This window comes from Sus scrofa, chromosome 7 (genome assembly GCF_054392235.1).
Source record: "Sus scrofa isolate SSC_HxYL_T2T_F1_AM1 chromosome 7, Sscrofa_HxYL_maternal_Yorkshire_Landrace_v2.0, whole genome shotgun sequence".
Classification (NCBI taxonomy): Eukaryota; Metazoa; Chordata; class Mammalia; order Artiodactyla; family Suidae; genus Sus; species Sus scrofa.
Window position 1 is genome coordinate 56,856,236 of NC_139389.1, and position 24,143 is coordinate 56,880,378.

General features: G+C 44.5%; 1 long non-coding RNA gene across 1 annotated transcript in view; it reads left to right on the forward strand.

The window, feature by feature from the left end:
* Positions 1 to 24,143, forward strand: part of LOC106507693 (uncharacterized) — a 105,170-nt gene that overhangs the window by 38,442 nt on the left and 42,585 nt on the right. The window contains exons 2-3 of the long non-coding RNA XR_014810302.1: positions 16,401 to 16,538; positions 19,119 to 19,244. This is a non-coding gene — a long non-coding RNA (uncharacterized LOC106507693). The remainder of the gene's footprint in view (positions 1 to 16,400; positions 16,539 to 19,118; positions 19,245 to 24,143) is intronic.

A 24,143-nucleotide genomic window follows, 5' to 3' on the forward strand; every position in this document is an offset into this window, starting at 1 on the left:
TTAAAAACAGCACTCATGGAGGATATCATTATGAGGTTTTGTTAAAAGCTCCTGAGGAAGGTACTGGGGAGTTATAGAAGGAGAAGGAAACTAAGTCCAGCTTTCTCTCCATTTACTCCACCTAAACAGAAGGTGAGGCTTCTGTTTAGAATCAGCACTGGAAGTGCTCCTCCTCCATCAGACTAGGAAATGCTGGAGTTCCGGACCAGAGAATATGGAGGGTCTTTTCCTTTGTCTTTCAAAATAACCAAAGAATCAACTGGTATGTCAGGCTCAACCTAGACCTAAGATGCTAATTCTGCAACACATCGCACAAGTTAGGGAGCATCTAGGCACCTGTCACAGCTCCAGGGGGCACATTCACACTGTTGCCTGTGTGGATGACACCCTTGGAGTATGTGCCGTGCCAGCCTGCATCTCTGCAAATTGTGGCCCTTCAAGAGTTTATTTCAGAAAACCTGTGTTCAGTTTACCTATAACCACCTGCTGTCACCGCCTAGGAAAGAGTGAGCGTTAAGTCCAGGCAGAAAACTCTTTTATCAGCAGCTGACATTTTTCTTCTCTTCTTTCATTTTCTTAACCTCTCCCTATTAGAATACAAAATCTTTAAGAGCAATGACCTCATCTGCCTGTTTATTCCTGAACCCTCAGCCTGCAAAGAGCTTGGCACATAGTAGGCCCTCAGCAAGGGAGGCTAGCACACGGGTCTGTTTATTTCTGTGGTTACCATTTAGCACCATCCTCTCAAAGCTTTGAAAGAGACTTTTGTATTTCTGAGCTTGACTTACTGCCTGGCTTCCTAGACCCTCAGATGTTTTAGGTGGAGTCTTTTTACATTGAGCTCTTGGTCTATTCTGACTTTTCCAAGCACTGAATAGAACTACCTTAAATTCTGGGGAAAAAAATCTAGCCTAATGTAGTCTCGTGTTTCAGTTTTCCTAAGTTTCCCACTTTTCAAGTATCTCCTGGTGGGAACATCTTTTCTCAAGCTTTGGGAAACATGATGACTTGTGACATTATGGAACCAGGAACTCAAGCCAATGAGGCTTTTACCCAACAGTCGAATTGAGAACTGAGCTGCCCCGAGCTGTTGGCATTTAGACAAAAGGCAGAGAAGGGGTGACAAGAAGATTCCTGAAGCAGGGCTATGTGCCTCAGGCTGATGTCAGAGCCTGGCCTAGACCCAAAGTTCAGGCCTGCCCAAAGACTGGGGGGAGTGGGGTTGAGATGTTTTGAACAGAAAGAATTGCATTCCAAATGCATCCTCAAGCAGGAGAAGTTGCCAGAAGCTTGTATTAGGAAGCAAAAGAACTTCAAAAAGCTATAATGCTGTGGGGGAATTTTAAACATTCACATTTCCTAAAGTAGTCTTTCTTCTGAGAAATGACTTGTCTTTCAAAACCATATGGCAGGAGCACACTCAATGTATAATAAAATCCTTGGTTTTGGTAATTATGATGAAGCTGTTGCAGTGTGAAAAGATGCCACCTGATGGATTGTGAACACGCAAGTGCCACGATCAGCAATAGCTGGGAGTTTATTATTTTTAACAATCTCTGAAGGCCTGAGAAGGAATGAAGCAAGTGCCAGCGGCTGCTCTTGGCCAGCTTATAGGCTGGAGCAGAAAGAAGAATGAGGAGGAGGGCGAGGAGGAGGAGGTACAGGATAAAGAGAAGAAAATAATATGGAGAGGGGGCAGAATAGAATCTTTTTGATAAGAGTCATTATACTGTCAACAGAAGCTACTTTAAGTAGAGACTTTGCTTTTTTTTTTTTTTTAGGGCCACACCTGCGTCATACGGAAGTTCCCAGGCTAGGGGTCCAATGCTGCTAGCCTACACCACAGCCACTGCAACACGGGATTGAAGCTGTGTCTGCGACTTACACCACACTTCATGGCAATCCTGCTTCCTTAACCCACTGAGCAAGGCCAGGAATCAAACCCACATCCTCATGGAAACTAGTTAAGTTCTTAACCCATTGAGCTACAGTGGGAACTCTGAGATTTTGGGTTTGTTTTTTTTTTTAATTTTTTTTTTCTGCTAGTGATTGAAGATTTTTTTTTTTGTCTTTTTGTTGTTGTTGTTGTTGCTGCTATTTCTTGGGCTGCTCCCGCGGCATATGGAGGTTCCCAGGCTAGGGGTTGAATCGGAGCTGTAGCCACCGGCCTACGCCAGAGCCACAGCAACGCGGGATCCGAGCTGCGTCTGCAACCTACACCACAGCTCATGGCAATGCCAGATCGTTAACCCACTGAGCAAGGGCAGGGACCGAACCCGCAACCTCATGGTTCCTAGTCGGATTCGTTAACCACTGCGCCACGACGGGAACTCCTGAAGATTTTTTTTTTTTTTTTTTTTTTCCCCGCTGTACAGATGGGGAGTATACATTTTTCCCCCACCCTTTGTTCTATAACAATATGAGTATCTAGACATAGTTCTTAATGCTACTCTGCAGGATCTCCTTGTAAATCTATTCTAAGTTGTATCTGATAACCCCAAGCTCCCGATCCCTTTTTTTTTTTTTTTTTTTGAGAGTTACGTTTTATTTGGGGTGAAAGTAGGACTTACGCCCGGGAGACAGCATCTCAAGAAGCTCCGAGGAACTGCTCTGAGGAGGCGAGGGGTAAGCTGGGATATTTGAGTTTTTGCAACAGAGGGAAAGCAGTAGGAACCCCCTCTGGTTTTTAATGGAGCAGAGACAATCTGTATGAAGAAGACAGTCATCTGTTAAGAGCGCCACCTCCTGGAATAATGTCCTTTTAGAGCTGTAGGCGCTAACCCCAAGCTCATGGGGAGCATTGGAGGGCTTGGGGGTGGGGTGGGAGCTGTGACAGGAGGCTAGGCTTCAGTGAGTGAACATCTTTACTTGTAGGAAGTGATCTCCCATTTCCTGTTCCTCCAGATTGCATGCACTCATCCAGGAGACTGTTCTTCAGGGGAAAAGAAATACTGCAGAGGGCTCTCTGTAAAGAAATTGAGTGGCACTGAGCCAAGAACATCCCATCTGGTATGTAGGAGTCACCCTTGTAGATCACCAACTGGTTCTCTGCTTGTTACCCTAAGCTAACAAGGCCAGAAGAAGGCATAGAACTCTCTCTTTCTCTCAGCTTTCTTATTGTTTCATTTTTGTATATGAAGGAAAAACTAGAACCATCAAGCATTTGAAGAGATCTTGATGCATGAAAGACAGAAACCAAATAATTGGAGAAAATGACCCTGCACAAATGGCTTAACTTGGGGGAACACAAGGGAACTTAAAAAAACCATACCTTGAATTCATCTCCCCAGAGACTCTAGAAGATGTATTCATTAACCAAGAACAGGATGCCATGAAAAAGTAATGGCTAGGGAAAAATAAAGCCCTTAGAGATTAAGAATGCTGTCACCAAAAGAAAGTTCAAAAGAAGAGATGGAAGATAAACATGAAGTTGAATAAAAAGACAAAGAGGAGGAAAAGAGAATCAGTCGAGGAGGGTCAACATCTGATTAAGGAATTCTAGGAAGCTAGAACAGGGAAAACAAAGGGAAGAAAATAATAAAAAATAACAGGATTATTTTCCTGAGCTGATGACACAGATATTTTGTTTAGGAGGCCACACCAAGTGAGCAAGACCAAGGAAAGATGGACCACTACTACCTCACCATACTGTTGTGTCATGTCAGGCCACTAAGAAGAGCTTAAAAGTCTCCAGAAATAACACCCATTATCTCAAGAGGACAAGAGTTGGGTTAGCAGGGCTTTCTCACCTGCAGCACTGGATTCCGGACAAATAGGACAATGTCTTCCAAGTTTTGAAGAAAAATTATTATTCAAAAAGGGAGGTTTTTTTGCCACACCCATGGCATATGGAAATTCCTGGGCCAGGGATTGAAACCGCATCACAGCAGTGACCCAAGCTGCTGCAGCGACAATGCCGTATCCTTAAATTTCTGAGCCACCAGAGAACTCCTAAAAAGTTTTTTTTTAAAGCATTGATCCATTTAAAAGTAATAAACCCATTATATGTTAACATAAATAACATTTTAATGAAAAATAACATTTTTGGAAGTCTTTTTAATGTCTGGCTTAGTAGAAGACAGCTGGAGTCTCACATCTCTGCAGTCAGCCTGTGTGATTTCCTGTTTTGGTTGGAGGAAGACATTTTAACCTAAAATTCTATACCCAGCCAAACTGAGATTAGAGGGTATGATTAAGAGCTTTTCAGACAATCAGGGGCCCTGAGATGTTAGCTTCTACATCCACTTTTTTGGGGGGAAGACTATTTTAGAATGTGCTGCACCAAAGCCAAAGAGTTAACCAAAGATAGCAAAGAACTGGGATCCAGGAAAGTGAGAAATCAATCCAGAAAATCAGTGAAGAAAAAGCCAGAGGATTGTTGGGCAGAGTGCTCTGAGAGAGAGAGAGGTCTTTGGAGAAAAGGGGGACCTGATTGCCTAGGTGATATTATTGAGTGTGTGGAAAAAATGGAAAAATTGGTAATAGAACATAGAGCAGAATGTAAACATATAAACTTTAGGAGAAGCAAATACCTGTGAAAGAGTGGGTAGAATCCTCACTCCATAGTGAATGACTGTCCCAGAACCCTAAGCATATAAACACTGCTTATTGAACTTAAGCATTTAGTTGCAGCCTATGGACAAGGCAAAGACAACTTACTTTTTGTTACAGAACAGAATGTGCATGCTATTAGTGTTAAAATGCAAAGGTAAAAGCACCGCTGGAAAAAATAGAAATACAGAGGAAAAGGAAAACAGCAAAAGGGAACCAAGGATTACTGAGCTTCTCTTCTTGAAAAGGGGAAGAACTTGATGGAACAGGAAATACAGTGTTAGTTTATTGCTCATATTGACAAAAGTATCCAAAAGAAGAACTGTAACTAGTGCTATGACTATGTTAGGACCTTGGAGAATGGCAGAGAGAAGGCAGAGGTTTTAGACAGCTACACTGTCATCTAATAGAGCAAAACCTCAACCATGCTGTGAATTGATAAATTGAGTAGTGGAAGCCTATTATATCATGATATGGAAGTAAGGGCCAGATCAGCTAAAAATATGGAAATGGCAAGAAGAAAAAGGCAGGAGATGGCTGCTTTTATTGTCTGTGTGTTTAAACATTAATTTCAGGACAAAAGAAAAATAAATGAATAGATTTGTGTGGTTCAGGCCACCAATATACATGATCAAATCGACTTAGTTCATTCTCGTCCTATGCTGGTGATGTTGAGGTAGGGGGAGGTAGAAATTAGAATCTGGTCTGTTCTGTTTCAACCTACATATCAAATTTGGATAGGGATGCTCCAGAAGAGCCTTTAGGGATCATGGTATGCAAATGAAGACCCACTCTTTTTCAAATAACATCGTTCTTTCATATTGAATCCTATCTCTGTAGGAGGATTGACAAATGTTCTTTATTATCCACCACAACTTAATCTACTTTCCACGGAGGTGCTGCTAGTCAGGAGTGGAATGGGATAGAAGACGATGTTCCCTCTTAGAGCAGCTTCCATGGTGATCGTGACTCCCAAGGAGGGACTCTAAGAAAAGTCTTGATCTGTCACCTGTCACCGTCTTGGTGAATGCATTGAAAGATTTGTCCAGATGCTAAAGAAAAGGCAGCCCTGGAATCAACACTGAGATGTAACTGCAGCTCCTGATATTCAGAAGGGGGAAAAAGGCAAAAAGGCGCAGCCTTTAAGGGACCCCATCTAACCAAAACAGGGCAATCTGAAATCAGGTGACCAGTCTCATTAAGAATAACCAATCTGGTATACTAGGCATAAACAGGAGGCCTGAATGCCAAGAAAGTCTCAAATTCTCTGCCTGAAAGAGATATCTCGTTACTGTCTTCTAAACCAAGCTTGTTCATCATGGCGTTCATTCAACAGTGGTTTATTTAGAGCCAACTTAATAAGATTTGGGGGAGGAAGGAAGAGAGATTTCTCAGTCTCAGTTGCATTTATCCATGGGATAGTCTGTAGTCTAAAAATATGGAATTTTGGCAGTTATATGATTAGATTTCCAGATGCGGATTTCTTGGCTAAAAATGTAGTTTGAGGATCATAGTGGTCATTGACCACATTCCATGGGTGCTTACAGCCTTTTGAGCCATGTTGCTACATTCAGAGAATGTCCAGCCTTATAAGTCCCATCTTCTTTCCTAAAGAAGAACCTTGAAAACTTATTTCCCTGGCTTGCTTGGTGTTCAACACAGACGCATGACCTTATATCTACTCATCAGACTCACTGGCTTGAGGCTTTCATTTGAAAAGGAGAAAGGTGAAGGAGAGACTCTTGGGTAAGAATCCGTTTTGCAGGCATCTGACTTTCAGAGGTGGGGTGACTGTGAGGTGGAGTGTCCACAGTGGGGCAGTGGAGGTGGCAGCAGTGGGGGTATGTTCATCCACAGGACAGTTTTGTGGTGTGGTTTTTGTCATTGATCTAGGAATCTTAGACTCCAGGCTAAGATTTCCCAGCAATTCAGAGAGCAAAGCCCTCGCCTTTAATGAAGTCCTTTGCTGTTTAATCAGCTACGCAGGTCTCTGTTGCTTGCATCTAGGAACCCTGATCAATACAGTTGTCTGTGCTGATCAAAAGAATCAGATAGTGGCCAGACTGCCCGGTCAGAGGAGAGTATATCCATCCAACAGAAGCATGGTTAATGTATGTACTTAGGAACTTATTTGTTTTGTACAAACACTCAGATATGACGAAGGGGCCTGGGAAACTGGTCTCCTACAGACAGGAATGCAGTTAGAAGTCCAGTGTTAGAGACTGTGCCCCAAAGTTTAGTATGTTGACATTTTATGGTTTTCAAACAGAGTGCTAGCTAACTTTGAATTATTATGGCAGAAATGGCTGACAATATACTTAAGACTGTGCCTCTCAGTCATCTTCTATGGTACAAAAAGAAGATCTTTATTCTTCATTGAACTCCTGGACAGTGGGTGGGTTTTTCTGCTTCCATGTGATTCTGAGGGGAACTAAGGTTTGGTTATCTTAGAAAAATGTTTTCATTGTGTTATTTTCAAGTATGCTTAAATCAGGTTGTTCTGTAAACATTTCAGAAGAAATTCAGATTCAACATAAGAATCCACCAAAAGTCTGTTTACCAAAAGTCGGTTCAGTCCAAATTTTCTGGAAGGATTTTTTTTTTTTTTAAGTGAGAGAAATGACACTAGAGGGGTTCAGATTCAAAGACCTTAACTTGGCAGGATTTCTCTTGTGGAAAGTCCAGCTCAAAGGAGACATCAGAAAACAATTTTTTTTTTTCTGGCAGAAGATTACATTTTTAAAGATGTTTGTGTGATGTAATAGCCCCAAACTGGCAAAGTGGGTCTGTGATTGCTCAAACCCAAAGAAAACTCCCAGGACCCCATAGTTATCAACAGGAAATAGGCTTTTAGAGTAGTATAGAAGGAAAGTCCTTTCCCATCCCCTGGTGTCATGGAGAATAATGGACAAGGGAAATTTTCTCAATAGGCAAAATTTGGGGCATCTGTAGTGACACCAAGAAATTTGCCCCATGGCTAGACAATGGAACATCTGTAATCCTTGTGTAGAGGATGTGGCTTTACACTATTGATTAGAGACTCTGCTTCTTGTTTTCCTCTTTTCCCTGTTCTCAACAGGTAGGAGTGTGTGTGTGTGTGTGTGTGCGCGCATGCATGCGCATGCTATTCTTCCTCCACCATTGTATACTGAGTGTATTTAGGGGTGGTTAAATGTATCATTTAATCATAGGTGTGTGACCGTCAGGAGTCACATCCAGATCTGACTGAGAGAAATGCACATGTGTTTGTATATATTTGATGTATGTAGGAGGGTTGAATAGTGTTAGGCGAACATTTAAAATTTATATTCATGGGAAGAAATGTGTGCATATGTGTACATGTGTGTGAGCACACATATTAGGCATTTAAGGGGTGAGTTGTAGGAGACTCTGCTTGAGTTTCTGACTACACAGCATAGTTTTCCACATCCTTTCTCTGATAAAAATAACCCGCTTTTTCTTTGGAAAACTGTCTCTGCCTCAAACTATTATTTTGGTGTGATTAATTATGGTAACTAATATGATTTTGGCTGCAGAACGGGGTGGGGGGTGCACATGACCTAGGTCTGTAACAATCGAGAGCAGCCATTGCTCTGGGCCATAGCGATTGTTTTAAAGATGAGCACTTGACCCAAATTGGGCTACCATAGTCCTAGCTGAGGTTTTTCAGCTAGTGGAGAAAAGACTCTTTTCTTTTTTTGCTTTTTAGGGCAGCACATGCAGCATATGGAAGTTCCCAGGCTAGGGGTCGAATTGGAGCTATAGCTGCTGACCTACACTACAGCCACAGCAATGCAGGATCTGAGCCACGACTGCAGCCTACACCACAGCTTATGGCAAAGCTGGATCCTTAACCCACTGAGCGAGGCCAGGGACCGAACCTGCATCCTTGGATACTAGTCAGGTTCATTACTGCTGAGCCACGACAGGAACTCCGACTGTCTTTTCTGCAAGGCTTGGATAACTTGAGCCTGCAGCTGCCAGTGGCCAAATAGCCTGCCACATGGAGAGAACATGAGTCATTTGTATAACAGCTACTATTTCTTGAGTACTTACTGTGTACCAGGTGCTGTTCTAAGTGCTGTAAATGCTTTCTCATTTACTCTATGCAACAACTCTGTGAGTTAGGTTTTATTATGTCCTCATTTTAGAAATGAGGAAATTGAGCCATAGAGAGATAACGTCGTGGATCCCTTATATTTATGGTAGGACAAGGGTTCACATTTAGGAAGTCTGACTTTGTAGCTTGAGGCTGTAACTGTTACACTACATCGGTTGCTACCTGGTTAATAAGATGAGCAGACAAAAGCCAAACAGAGGGAAAGAGAGCTGGAAGAAGGAGAGGGCAAAAGAACCCTGATAATATGATCTGAGAAAGCCAGGACAAGGAGGATCAAAAATGGGGAGAAACAAAGCAGTAAATCCAGCTCTGTTGAAGCCACCTGTACTCCAGGGCATCACAGGTACCAAGCTCATGTTTTCTCTTTAGGGCTTTAAATGAGTTTGAGTTGGGTTTTTATTACTTGTAACTGGAGGCATTTGAACCTGTATAACTATTATGTACACTATTCTCTAGCGTCGGTGTCCAATGGAAAGAAATGTTCTACATCTGGGATGTCCGATACAGTAGCCACTGGCCATGTGTGGCTATTCAATCTCTTTTTCCTTTTCTTTTTCTTTTTCTTTTTTTTTTTTCTTTTTAGTGCTGCACCCACGGCATATGGAGGTTCCCAGGCTAGGGGTCTAATCAGAGCTACCGCTACCGGCCTACGCCACAGCCACAGCAACGCAGGATCCGAGCCGTGTCTGAGACCTACAGACCTACACCACAGCTCATGACAACACCAGATTCTTCTTCTTCTTCTTGTTCTTTTTTTTTTTGTCTTTTTGCCACTTCTTGGGCCACTCCTGCGGCATATGGAGGTTCCCAGGCATATGGAGGTTCCCAGGCTAGGGGTCGAATTGGAGCTGTAGCCACCGGCCTACACCAGAGCCACAGCAATGAGGGATCCGAGCCGCGTCTGCGACCTAAACCACAGCTCACGGCAACGCTGGATCCTTAACCCACTGAGCAAGGGCAGGGATCGAACCCACAACCTCATGGTTCCTAGTCGGATTCGTTAACCACTGCGCCACGACAGGAACTCCGACAACACCAGATTCTTAACCCACTAAGCGAGGCCAGGGATTGAACCTGCAACCTCATGGTTCCTAGTCGAATGTGTTTCTGATGCACCACAGTAGGAACACCGCTATTGAATCATTAAAATGTCCCTAATGCTCTGGGGGACTGAATTTTCAGTTTTATTTCATTTTAATGAATTCAGATTTAAATAGCCGATACATGCTATAGTGGACAACAACTTAAGCTGTTTTCAGAGTCCTACATTACTAAGCATGAAGGGGTGAAAATTAGCTAATTATTACAACCCAAGAAGTTGGAAAAATAATCAAAAATGCAAGGAAAAGAAATGAAAGATTTATAAAAGTGAAAAAAATAACTGGATCAAAAAATAGGACACTAGAACATAAATCCAAGAGCTAGGTAAGTTGATAAAAACATACACAGGATGAAATAGATTAAGTTACTAAAAGGGAGAAAGACAAAAAGGGAGAAAGCACAAATACACAAAATTAGAAATGAGAATGGAAAAATAATCATAGGTACAGAGGAAATTGGGTAAGTTTTTTAAAAATGCTTTTCTTGTCTTTATGTAAATAAATATGAAAAAAGCCGGATTACCTTTTAGGAAAGTGTACATTTCCAAAATTGATTGTATTATAGATAGAACTGAAGTCAACCAATGGATTGGCGAGGAATGAAGCGTGAAACTTGCCAGAGAGCTATTCGGTCCCCAGTCTGCCCAGCTGAGACAGTTAAACAGCCTCATAACATTCCAGGCAAAGACATTTAATCGTCCCCCATTGCTGGGCATTTACGACTTCACAGGTCTTTTTCTCTTTTTTAAAATGTTTTCTTTGTTGTATATACACAGAAGGTTTTATTTTTATTTTTTATTTATTTTATTTTGTTATTTTATTATTATTAAAGTATAGTAGATTTACAATGTTTTAGTAGAATTACAAGTTCTGTTGTACAACAAAGTGACCCAATCACACACAGTTCCCTGTGCTGTGCAGTAGGATCCCATTGCCCATCCATTCCAAATGTAACAGTTTGTATCCTTCAAACCCCCGAAATGCCCATCCATCCTACTCCCTCCCCTCCCTGCACCCCCCGGCCCTGGGAATCCCAAGCCTGCTCTTCTTGGCCATGATCTGTTTCTGCTTTTTGTTTGTTTGTTGTTTTTAGATAGGATCATCTGTTCCATATTTTAATTAATTGATTGATTGATTAATTAATTAATTTTGCTTTTTAAGGCTGCATCCATGGCATATGGAAGTTCCCAGGCTAGGGGTGGAATTGGAGCTACAGCTGCTGGCCTGCCCTACAGCCACAGCCACGCTGGATCCGAGCCACATCTGTGACCTACACCACAGCTCACGGCAATGCGAGATCCCCCACCCACTCCCTGAGCAAAGCCAGGAATTGAACCTGCATCCTCATGGCTACTAGTTGGATTCATTTCCATTATGCCACAACGGGAACTCCTGTTCCAAATTTTAGATACAAGGTCTTTTAAACAAGTTTTGAGGACCACAAAAGAAGCATTACAGATTTTGCTTTAAACCAGCATGGTATAGATTTCAAATCCGAAGAAGCATAAAAAAAGAGTAATAGAGATGAACTTCACTTATGAAGAGCCATATGAAATCCTAATAGCATAATAGTAAATGGAAACAATGAAAAGAAAGACATTTCCTTTAATAGCACATTAAAAGAAAGACAGAAGCATGAACAAGTGGTTTACTCTAGGAGTTAAAAATGTTTCAATACTAGGTAATGTTTTTCTTGTACTTCATTTATTATCATTCTTGATATTTAAAAGAGGTTTAATGAAATAGGAATTGAGGAAACTCTTAACAATACAGATATTTCCTTGATACAACAAAACTACATCTCAAGCCAAAAGTCAGCATTGTTCTTGAGGATGGAAACCCATTAACATGATTAAACGTCAGGAGTAAGATAAGGATCTCTGCTTTCACCAGTGTTTTCTAATAGTTTTTCTAGAGTCCTAGTCAATAAGAAAAGAAGTGAGTATAAAAATTGCATAGGAAGAGACAAAATTATTATTTCCAAGTGCTACGATCATGTACTGGGAAAGCCCAAGGAATCAACTGAAAAAAGCCATTAGAAACAGTAAGAGAATTCAGTGAGCCTGCTGGTTCCCAAATCAATATACAAAAATCGATAACTTCCCTAAATAAAATAACACTTTACTAGTTAATATAATGGCATAGAAATGTGAAAAGGCGGACAATCTCATTCAAATTTAGTGAAAATGTGATGAGATCGGGTGTGTTCATGGTGGTATGGCTGTAGACTTTTTTTTTTTTTTTTTCCCACTGTACAGCAAGGGGGTCAGGTTATCCTTACATGTATACATTACAACTACAGTTTTTCCCCCACCCTTTCTTCTGTTGCAACATGAGTATCTAGACATAGTTCTCAATGCTATTCAGCAGGATCTCCTTGTAAATCTATTCTAAGTTGTGTCTGATAAGCCCAAGCTCCCGATCCCTCCCACTCCCTCCCCCTCCCATCAGGCAACCACAAGTCTCTTCTCCAAGTCCATGATTTTCTTTTCTGAGGAGATGTTCATTTGTGCTGGATATTAGATTCCAGTTATAAGTGATATCATATGGTATTTGTCTTTGTCTTTCTGGCTCATTTCACTCAGGATGAGATTCTCTAGTTCCATCCATGTTGCTGCAAATGGCATTATGTCATTCTTTTTTATGGCTGAGTAGTATTCCATTGTGTATATATACCACATCTTCCGAATCCAATCATCTGTCGATGGACATTTAGGTTGTTTCCATGTCCTGGCTATTGTGAATAGTGCTGCAATGAACATGCGGGTGCATGTGTCTCTTTTTTTTTTTTTTTTTTTTTTTTTTTTTGTCTTTTTGCTATGTCTTGGGCCGCTCCCGCGGCATATGGAGGTTCCCAGGCCAGGGGTCGAATCGGAGCTGTAGCCACCGGCCCACACCAGAGCCACAGCAACGCGGGATCCGAGCCGAGTCTGCAACCTACACCACAGCTCACGGCAACGCCGGATGGTTAACCCACTGAGCAAGGGCAGGGACCGAACCCGCAACCTCATGGTTCCTAGTTGGATTCATTAACCACTGCGCCACGATGGGAACTCCGCATGTGTCTCTTTTAAGTAGAGTTTTGTCCAGATAGATGCCCAAGAGTGGGATTGCAGGGTCATATGGAAGTTCTATGTATAGATTTCTAAGACTTTTTTTTTTCATTTAGATTGATAAGGTTAAATAGTGGATAATATTTCAAAGTGTAGAGAATTAGACATTGTTATAAAATATTGGTGAGAGTGCAAAATTTGTGTGGGCAATTAAATATTGTCTAACATCATAAAAAATACACCCCCTTTGACATCACTATTCCACATCCAGGAATTTATCCAACAGATAAATTTCATGTACACATATGCACAAAAGTGCATATGTACAAAAGTGTTTATTGGAGTTCCCTTTGTGGCTCAGAGGTTAACGAACCCGACTAGTATCCATCAGGACATGGGTTTGATTCCTGGCCTCGCTCAGTGGGTTAAGGAGCCAGTGTTGCTGTGAGCTGTGATATAGGTCGCAGCCATGGCTCAGATCCAGCATTGCTGTGGCTGTGGTGCAGGCTAGCAGCTGCAGCTCTGATTTGACCCCTAGCCTGGGAACTTCTATATGCTGCAGGTGCAGCCATAAAAAGTGTTTTATTGTAGCATAGTTTGAGATGGCATAAGGCTTGTAAAGTCAGAAATAGACAGCATAGGGGCAGAGACTAAATATATTTTGAATAGAATACTCCATGGCTGTTTAAAAGAATAAAGTAGATACACATGTGCAGACAAGGAACAATCTCAGTATATACTTTAAAAGAAAAAACCCACAAGGGATTGAGCAGTTCCCAGAGTATGCTCCCATTTGTGCCAAGAAGATATATATATTTGTATGTGTGTGTGTATACACAAGATATATCTTTATCTTTATACACACACGCACACACACACATATATACACTGTATTTTCTGGAAGGATAAAATAAATAAGTAAAACCCTATTAATAGGTGACCGGAAGCTCAGACATGAAGGAAGCTTTGCTCTTTCATAATGTTTTAACATTTTACTATGGGTATGGAATACTTTTTTATTAAGATGGCCAGTATAAACATGTGAATGAATCCAGTATTCACCTACTCGTCCATCTATTCATTCAGATAACAGGCATTGAGCCTCTTGCTCCTTCCCCTCCCCACCTCTGTACCAGGTACCATGCTAGACCCAGAGGAGACAGCAGGGGACAGGACATGCATGTTCCAGTTTCTTCCTTTACAAGGATTTAAGGGTCTAGGCCGGGGCGGATACTACTCAAAGTGTGGTCCGTGGACAGGCAGTTTCGGCATCATCTGGGAGCTTGATAGAAATGCAACATCTTGGACCTCATCCCAGACCTGCCTTTGAATCAGACTCGGCATTTTAACAAAGTCCCCGGGGGGGTTTTAACACGGTTGGAAAGCGCAGATCTAGGGATCATCCCCAAATACTGTATTCTCATTCGGTCAGATACTTTCTGGACAGAGAGAGAGAGGAGGGCATAGTTTCAGAGGGCTGGAAACATGCTGAGTGTCCTCTTAGGAGTGTGAGGGGAAGGAGGTTAAATACCCACAATCCAAATTGTACTATAACTTTACATTAATTTCTGTCCTACCTTTTCTCTCAGGAGTTAACAGCAAAATCGCTTTGCTGTGCTGTCGCTATGGCAACAGGGTCTAATAGCGCTTTTGCTTTTTCCCATTGCAGTAGCCTCCCGACTGGTCTCTCTGCCTCCAACCAAGCCTGTTTTCTGTTAATCAAAGTTGAAATCAAGCACGTGGCAACAGGGACAATCACAGGCCCTACGTGATACAGCAGGTGCACTAACTGCCTAACTTTGAGTTAATTTAGGACTGTTCAGGATTCTGCTCGGCTGATTCCTGAATTCAGAGCACAGTCACTCCTTCAAGAAAAATAGCTTCTTTGCCAATCATACATTTTCCACTTTTAAATTTCTATAGTATTTTTGCTGGATATGGTAAAAAATGAGAAAATGCCTATGTGTAAAGAAGTACACAATCTTTCCCAGTTCCTACATGCATCTCACTTTTCATGATTGTGCATTATCTCACTGTTGGGTAAAAGGAGATGGTGCCTGTGAAGTACTTTGTGCTCAGCCCAGCACATAGTGAGTCTACAAATCATGGGCCTTTTCATCCTTTCTTCTCCCAGGTGATAAGGCCAGTCCTGGGCATGCACCTTCCCTCGCAGTTCTAATTCCTTCTGCTCATCTCTAGCATTATAGCCTTTCTGAAATGTTTTCATAGGTATTTCTGGCAGAGACACAAACCGGCAGTTGCCCTTGTCCTAAGGACAGCGCCTGGAAAGGCAAGCATCTGGCACCCATAAAGGGAGCACCGGCCCTTTCAACCAGACCTCAATTCCTAGCAAGCCTCCTCTGTAGCTGCCTCTTTTTTTGCTTGCTGGTCTTGAAACAATGATCTAGAGAATGGAGGCAAGGCTGCCATGTACACCAGGTCCCTGACCTGTAGCAAGGCCTGCCCATTCCATGGATGTGGTAACTGTGGTCCAAAGAAGTTACATGAGGTCATGCACTAAACTGATGGCAGAGGGGCCTTAGATAGCTCTTGTGGTTCTTCCATCGCAGTTGAAAAAATGTCAATTTTTATCTGATCAGAACACACTGCGGTAAAGTGTACACGTCCCCTGTGCACAGCTCACTGAAGCTTCTCCCATGTGACCATCACCTCCATCAAAACATGGACCATAGTACCCCAGGAGGCTCCCTCACGCCGCCTCCCAGTCAACACCCCCACCAAAGATAACCACCATCACTCCGGTTTCATTTTACCAACAACTTGTGATTCTGAGGATCAGAGGAGCCGGTATTGCCACCACCATCTTACACACCAGCAGTTTGTGACCCCTGTTAAATAAGAGAGGGCGTTCCCATCATGGCTCAGTGGTTAACAAACCCAACTAGCATCCATGAGAACGCGGGTTCAATCCCTGGCCTCACTCAGTGAGTTAAGGATCCAGCGTTGCCATGAGCTGCAGTGTAGGTTGCAGATACGGCTTGGATCCTGTGTTGCTGTGGCTGTGGCGTCAGCCAGTGGCTACTGCTTCAATTTGATCCCTAGCCTGGGAACCTCCATATGCTGTGGGTGTGGCCCTAAACACACACACACACACACACACACACACACACACACACACACACACACAAAATTGACGACAGCATCTACTATGTATTGACTGAGTCCTCTGTGCCAGGCCCTGGGCCTATGAATATCTCCTTTTATGCTCACAGCTCTAGGAGGCAAACAGTTACCACCTGTCATCTGTCTGTCTGTCTATCTATCTATCTGTCTGTCTGTCTGTCTATCTATCTATTTATCTACCTATCAAATTATAGGGGTTTGACCTTTGCTGTATGGAGGCTGATTAGTCAGTCTCTGTAAGGCTGTTTATTTGTATCTGATGCTGGACCAGCCGGATCCCATAGGCACAAAATGAAACAAGGTAGTTCCCAAGCTGTGAGATTTTTATTTTTTAAAATTGGAAAAGTCCCAGGCAAGCCAGGAGGAGGGGGGTGACGCTAGCTAGAAACAACAGGACGGGCTGAAAGCTATGTCTGTTCTTGCTGCCTTCAGCCTTGATGGGATGGCTGTCCTAGAGAGGATGCCCGCCAGCTCTTCTGCTGCTGGACACGTAGACCTGGCCTAGAAGTTGAAGAAGCTGAAGGGGGCACCAGGGGAAGATGGAAGAGTTTCAGGCCTCGCGCCAAAGAGGTAAGCCGGCAGATGAGCAAACAACAACCTCTACATGCTACATACCACGGCTGCCAGCTTCACGTTTGCCTCCAGAGCTCTCACTGGCGTGTCTCCTGTGGCCCATCCTAACCAGAAACACACAGGGAGGAGAATTCTGGGAAATGTAGTTCAGCCCAGCCGCGGCGGTGACACATTACAAAGCCACCCCTCTTTTACAGCTGGGGAAAGTGAGCCTCAGAGAAGCTAGTTAACATGCCAGGCCCACATGGGCACTCTGACAGTTGGCTCTCCAGCCTCATCTTAACCCAGGTTCTAGCTTGCAGGCTATGGGAGGTCAGTGGTAGTGACAGCTGAGTAGAGTTCCAGCTTCAGATCCAGTGGCTGGGGTTCAGGGGAGGCCCTAGTGCACAGAGGTGTGCGGTGTAGTGTGGAGCCCTTAAGAGTGAGGGTCTGGTATTGTGCTGACCCACCTGTATAATGTCCAGCAGGTGAATGAACCTCTGCAAGCCTCAGGTTTCCAACCTGCAAAATGGGTTCATCAAAGTATCTCCCTGACAGGGTTTTTGTGTGTGTGTGAGAATTAAGGGAGATGATCCGAGGACTTGGGGTTACAGTCTGTGGTTCAAGAGCTGTGCACACATGCAATGCTCTCCCTTGGAGGAGAAGCTTTTAGGGCTTGATGTTGGGGGAGGAGTCCTCATTGCTTAGCCCCTGGACCTCCCCTCAGTCCAAGAGGACTGAGATGGGGTGGGGTGAAGGCCCCACCCTACTTAGGGCCAATGGGGACCAGGCTTAGCTCAGGGCCTGGGGTAGGGGCACTAGGGAAGCTGAAGGGTCAGGGCAGTGATGGGGCTAACGGGGGAGGGCACCTGTCAGCCCTTGAAAACATGAAGGATTTTGCCTGCCCCCATCTCCTTCCACCAGCAGAACAGCAGCCTTTTAGAGGAGGATCTAGAAGGCACTGTCTCTGGCCAACCCCCTCCACCACCACCACTGTGCGTGCCCCCAGCAGCCCTGGGTGGGTCAGCAGTGGAATCCTGGGCACTAGAACAGCCCAGGTGGAGGGGATAAATGCAGCTGCATCCTCATAGTTCCCCGTACCATACGGGTGGTGGGGGCCGGTTCACCCGTTTCTGAGTTTGGTGCTAAATTTAGAATCCAGCTTCTTAGCTCAGTCTTTGTTTAGTCAGAGGCAAAATTCAGGGCTGATGAAACTCACCTGTCTGTCACTGCCTGACTGGTAAGTGCCACCACCCATGGGGGAGGCACAGGACGCCAATGGTGTTTGGGTCTAGGCCACTCATCCCTGACCACTCCCTGGCCACTTCCTCTCTGTCCCCAGGCCTGGGCTGTTCAACTACCACACCAGGTCCCTGATTTTGGCCAGGGGGCCATGGAGCCTTGCACAGTACTGCTGCCTGGCACCTACTGACTGACAGTGCGTTCCAGGGCGGGGGCAACTTCCAGCTTTTCATCCAGGAGCTTCTGCTGTCTTCCACTGGGAGGACTGGATCCACCGTAGGGGCTGATGGGCCCCTGGGCCCTCGTCTACTGGCTTCACGGATCAGTTTTTTCCTGAGGCCAGCTCAGAGCACTGACTCAGTGGAACTCAGGCTGGGAATTGATTGAACGCCTAGATTATGTGCTAGGCTCTGTGCGAGGTCTGTGAATGCAGGAGCTGCCAACTCAGAGCAGTGTTTAAAATCTAGGATTAAGAAATCCATTTAGTGGATTCTGACTAGTATTTAAGAAAATGAAATAAAACAGAAAAGATCAGAGACCACTGAAAGTAGAAAGGGGATATACATTGTTTCCCCAAACCTTCATATTTGTAGGTGAGTACTAGATTGTACTATAAATGTGTTTCTTACAAAGGACCAATGTCTAGAAGCGATTAGGAAAAACTGGGCTATATGGGGAGGAATTCCTATATAATGTACTTAAGTCGTGGGAAGAGAAGAGTCCTCGATTTGAGTCCAGATCTATCCCCAGCTGTGGAAGCCTGGTCCAGAAAGGGTCTCTAAGTCTTTATTTCTTGTTTGAAAAGTGAATAGTATGTTTTCTAGCAGGAATTTTAATGAAAGCTAGAGCTGATGCATGCTTAGGGCTTAGCCCAGTGCCTGGCACCATATCAGGTACCCAGAAAATGGTGAAAACTACGTTGTTACAAGTGCTGGGAGAGATCTGGAGGGGAGGGTGGGACTAACTCCTTGGGGGCTGATAGAGGCTTCACAGAAGAGCTGACAACTGAACTGAACTGAGAAGGTGAGCCAGAGGATGTGGAGGACAGTGGAGGAGGACAGCTTGGGAGGGGAGCCATCATCTCTCAAGACAGGGACACCAAAGAATCTTCTCTGGGAGCAGCAAGTATTGTTGGACTGGCTGGAGTGTAGACTCTGAGCTGGATGAGTCTGTATTGGTGATGTGAGGTCTTTTGAGGGTAGCGGTCCTGGAATCATGTTCTGAGGAGGTTGAGCACCTTCCTGGGGGCACAGGGACCCATCCTGGGGAGCGATGTGAGCAGATTTGCTTTGAGGTTTAGCTCCTCGTTCTGTGATGCTTTTCTCCATGATTAGTTTTTAAAAATCTCTCTTCTAGAATCTTGGCCTCAAGACCAGAGCCAGCAAAAAGCTGGGGCACCCAGTCATACAGCTGTGAAGAAGTGAATTCTGCCAACAACCAGAATGAACTTGGAATTGGATTCTTCCCCAGTCAGGCCTCCAGGTGAGAATGCAGTCCACTTAACACCTTGATTGCAGCCTCGTGAGACCATGAGCAGAAGACCCGCCTAAGCCCTGCCTGGACTCCTGATCCATGGGGCTATAAGGTAATAAATGTGTGCTGTTTTAAGCTGCTAAATTGGTGATCATTTGTGATGCAGTGTAGAAAACCAGCAGAATACCCATTCTCAACCCTCTAAACTGGTATGTGCTAATTAAACTTTTCATCCTTTCAGTGTCCTTTTTGATTCCAATTTTATTTTATACCCATTGTATTAATAGATAATACACGGATATGGTAAATTTTAAAACCGTAAGAGCTTAAAGTAAAAAGTCTTCCCTTGCTTTCCTGTCCCCAGTTACTCTGTTTCCTTTCCCAGAGACAACCTATGTTACCAGTTTCTTGTTTATCCTTCAAGGGAAGTTCTGCATAACTATGTGCAAATACCACTGCATATGGATTTTTATTTTGGATTAATGGTACTTTACTACATATGCGGTTTTTGCACCTTGTTTTTCAATTAATGGGTCTTGGAGATTATTCCGGATCTCTGCAATCAAAGTTCTTCCTTTTTTAGGTGGATGTGTCACTCATAACCAGCCTCCAAGGGATGGACCTCTAGGATGGGTTCCATCTTTTGTTCTTACAAACAATATTATAACACGACTTTGTACATTTGTAATGTGGACAAATTAAGTATTTCTTCAGGAGAAATTTCTAGAAGTGAAATGTTAGGGTGAAAGGGTATATTTCTTTATACTGGAGATAAGCAGTGCCTCTTTTCCAGAGCCTTCACACCATTTCGTTCTTCTTTCAACAATCTAGGGGAGTCCCTGTTTCTCTTACCTTCCCCAAGACAGTATTAGTCCTTTTGCTTCTTGACAAACCATCTGTCTGATAAAAAGAGAAAAATTTTATCATGTGCCTTTAATTTGAGGTTAAGTATATTTTCACAGGCTCAAGAAACATTTGTGTTTCAGAGTTCCCATTGGGGCTCAGTGATAAAATCCTGACTAGTATCCATGCGGATGCAAGTTCAATCCCCGGCCTCGCTCAGTGGGTTAAGGACCCAGTGTTGCTGTGAGCTGCAGTGTAGGTCAAAGACGTGGCTTGGATCCCATGTTGCTGTGGCTATGGCTGTGACCAGCAGCTGCAGCTCTGATTCGACCCCTAGTCTGAGAATTTCCATATGCTGCAGATGCAGCCCTAAAAAGACAAAAAAAAAAAAAAAAAAAAGACAGAAATATTTGTGTTTCTTTTCTGAAATCTGTTTATATTCTTTGTCCACTTTTTTATTTGTTTGCTGGTCTCTTTTATTCCAGATTGATATGTAGCGCTCTTTATCCATTAGGATAATTAGCCCTTTGTGATATGGAAATACTCTATTTTTCCTAGATTGCATTTAGATTTTGTTTATGGTGATTTTTGCAACGTTTACATCTACAGAGTTCAATTTATTAGACTTTCTTTCCCTGCTCTCACCTCCCTACCTCCCTTCCTCCTTCCCTCTGCCTCTCCCTCCTTCCTTCTCAGCTTCTGGGTTTGTTATACTTAGAAAGTCCTTCCCCACTCTGAGATTAGAACAAAATTTCCCCATTATTATGCTTTAGAAATGTCAAGTCAATATGGCACCAGGAAGTCATTTTCTTTGAAACTGACCAATAAAAGGACCTCAGGTATCAATGACAGAGAAAAGAGAAATTTCAACTTTTGAAGCCAGAATATGGAGGCAGGTGCCATCTGGGCGAAGACTGAATACAGCAATCCAGATATCTTCCAAATCAGCCTGACTCCCCCAGTACAGGTGCCCATATTTTGTCCCAGTTCCTAATTCTGTCACTCTGGGGACCTGAGGCCCATGATGCCAACAAGTGTATCTATAAAATAGAAATCCATAACCTGTCCCACTTTGTCTGCCTTGCTGGGTGGCTGTGAGGAACATGTGAGACCAGTGAGCATGAAAAGTCCTTGAAAACTGTCAAGTCCTATATGTATGCACATTGCCTTTCTCAGTTACAAAGGGATAAATATGTCCATCCAGATCAACACCAATGGCTCCACCATCCTCAAAGCATCCAAGTCGTCTCTCACTCCCTTTCCCCACATCCTCCGCATCCCAGGAGTTGCCGAGACTCATTGATTCTAATGCTAAAATTTCTCTTGCATGCGTCTTTTCTGCTTTGGCCATCATTTCATCATTCCGCACTCATCATTTCTTGGTTCAGCCATTGCAATAATGTCCTGCTTGTCACTGGTCCTTTTCTCCCCCACCCCATCTTCTGTTCCCAGACCTGGACCCTGGCCTGTCCTTGGAGAGGGACTGGCCACACCTGGTTGGAGCCAAGTAAATAGGAATACAGAGGCAGACCAGACGATTGCAGCCCCACAGCCACCCCCTTTACCCCCTGCTTACAGACCCCAGTTTAGTGCAGTAGTAGGTGAACAGGGCCTTGCTATTCCCTGTAGGCACGACTTTTCTATTTTAAGACAATCACAGTGATGGTGATTCCATACCCCTTGTCAGTGATTGGCGTGGGACACAGTTCTGGCCAATGAGATGTGAGGGGAAGACTGCCAGGGGAATTCTGGGTAAGATTTGTTTGTTTGTTTGTTTGTTTGTTTTGCTCTGAAAAGGCCAGAGATAAGAAGTCCTGTCCTGATGCTACTAGTTGTTGGTCTGCATGTAAGGCCTGGCATGGGAGGAGGGAGCTGAGCCATTTCAAGCTGCCGATGGCAGAAAGGAAGAAGGGAAAGCACCTGGTACATCATAATGTTGAACTGAATAGTCCTACTTGGAATTGCCCTGCCTCTGGGCTTCTTCTGTGAGACAGCAAATGTGTGGAATGTTCTGTATTGGATTTCTGTGACTTGTAGCCATAAGTAGTCTCACTGCTAAAAATGCCATAATGCCACCTACTGAGATAACAGTAGATTGGCCAGCTGGGGCAGAGCTGCCATGTGGTTACCACTGGCATTGGGTTTACCTTGTTCTCCAAGGATTTGTTTGCTGGTGTTAATATGTGTGGGGTTTGTTGGCTTAGAGGAGGAGGGAGGGTAAGCAGTGATGGAAGAGATGGGAAAATGAGGAGAATGGGGCATGATGGTTAGCCTCTTTCTTCCCTCCCCCGACCCCTCCCCTTGATCTGCTCTAGGGAACCAGCCATGAGCCTTGTTGGAGAGATTTGGGGGCCAGGGGCTGGAAGTCATGTTTGTGAGAGATGTTGGGAGACCCTGAGGCTGAGCTGCTTCAGGGCCCAGCAGGCAGGGAAAAGTGGCAGCAGGGGGATGGGTTAAGAGGCTCTGCAAGAGTCCAGATGGAGCAGAAGGAGGCCTGGCCCAGGACAGTGGCCTGGGGATGCGGTGAGGGAGCTGGCTCACTCTCCCTATGGGAAGGGAGCAGGAGAAGGACCACCGAGGATCTCAGTGGGGAGTGACAGTGGAGCCCAGAGCCCGCATCTGGTAAGCTGGGAGTGATGCATCCTGATATGGCTTTTGGCTTGTTGGAGATGTCACATTGCTGGGGCCAGAGTGGGTCCTGGGGTTTGTCACATGGACCAGCAGACAGGGGAGATGGACAGAGCCCTGACTCCCTCCCTCGGTTTGGAGGCAGACATGGGAACAGGTAACAGATCTGGGAGATGGGCCTCAGGTCTAAGGCAAGTCATGAGAGTCTGGTGGAAGCAGGGGTGATGGTGGCAGTGGTGGGCGAGTCTGCAGGAAGTGTCTTGCTAGGATTTTTTTTTTCTTTTTACTGCCACACCCATGACATAGGGAGGTTCCCAGGCTAGGGCTTGAATCAGAGCCGCAGCTGCCAGCCTATGCCACAGCCACAGCACTACCAAATCCAAGCTGTGTCTGTGACCTACGCTGCAGCTCATGGCAACAATGGGTCCTTAACCCACTGAGTGAGGTCTCATGGATCCTAGTCGGGTTCTTCAGCCACTGAGCCACAACGGGAATGCCCTTGTTTGGATTTTGAACAAACCAGTGCCTGCCGGTAGGGAAGTCATGGTACCTCTTGCATTCACAGCCATCCCTGCCACCAGGAGAGGGCAGCATTGTGGTTTGTGCATGTACCCAGGGCGTCCAGCAGGGATGGCCCACAGATCTGCAGCCTGGCTTTGCTTCCTAACCACCACCTGGAGTTTCCTGAGGCCACATAAGGCCTTTCCATGTTTGCTTCCTCCTTCCCTGCTCTGATGGGCGTGTGCAGATGCAGCGGGAGTCTGGCCCTGGTGTTGGTGACAGGTGGGCACCTGTAGCTGGATTCCGTTGCCATAGCAACAAAATAGGGAAAACTGCCCCAGGAGCTCAGGGGCTGATGAGACCACAGAGCCAGCCCACTTTCCTCTCTCATCATGTCTTCCAGGGCGCTGTTGCATGAACGTGTCCAGGATGAGACAGGAATTTTTCTGAGAGGAAATTTATGTGGATGGGATATAAGAGGTTTGACCCGAAAATATTTTCCCCCTTCCCTTCCTTATAAATACCTGCCATGACCAGCCACAATATGCACGTTCCCGTCTCCTCGTCAACTAGCAGCGGCCACTGGCGAGGCAACCCTATTTCCTGTGGACACACAGCGTTACGGAGACCAAAGCATGTTTGTTTCAGAGCATGATTCAGAGTGGTCTGAGAAGTTTACTGGTGCTCCACCACGTGACCAAACATTGGGCTTGAGGTGCCTTAGTCATCTTGGGCTGCCGTAACAAGATACCAGAGACTGGGTGGCTGTGATCCAGATCCAAGATCAAGGTGCTAGAGGATTCAGCTTCTCATGAGGACTCTGTTTCTGGCTGGCAGAGGACCACCTCCTTGCTGTGTGTGCACATGGCCTTTCCTTGGTGTATGTGTGTGTGTGTGTGTGTGTGTGTGTGTGTGGTGAGAATGAGCAAGCTCCCT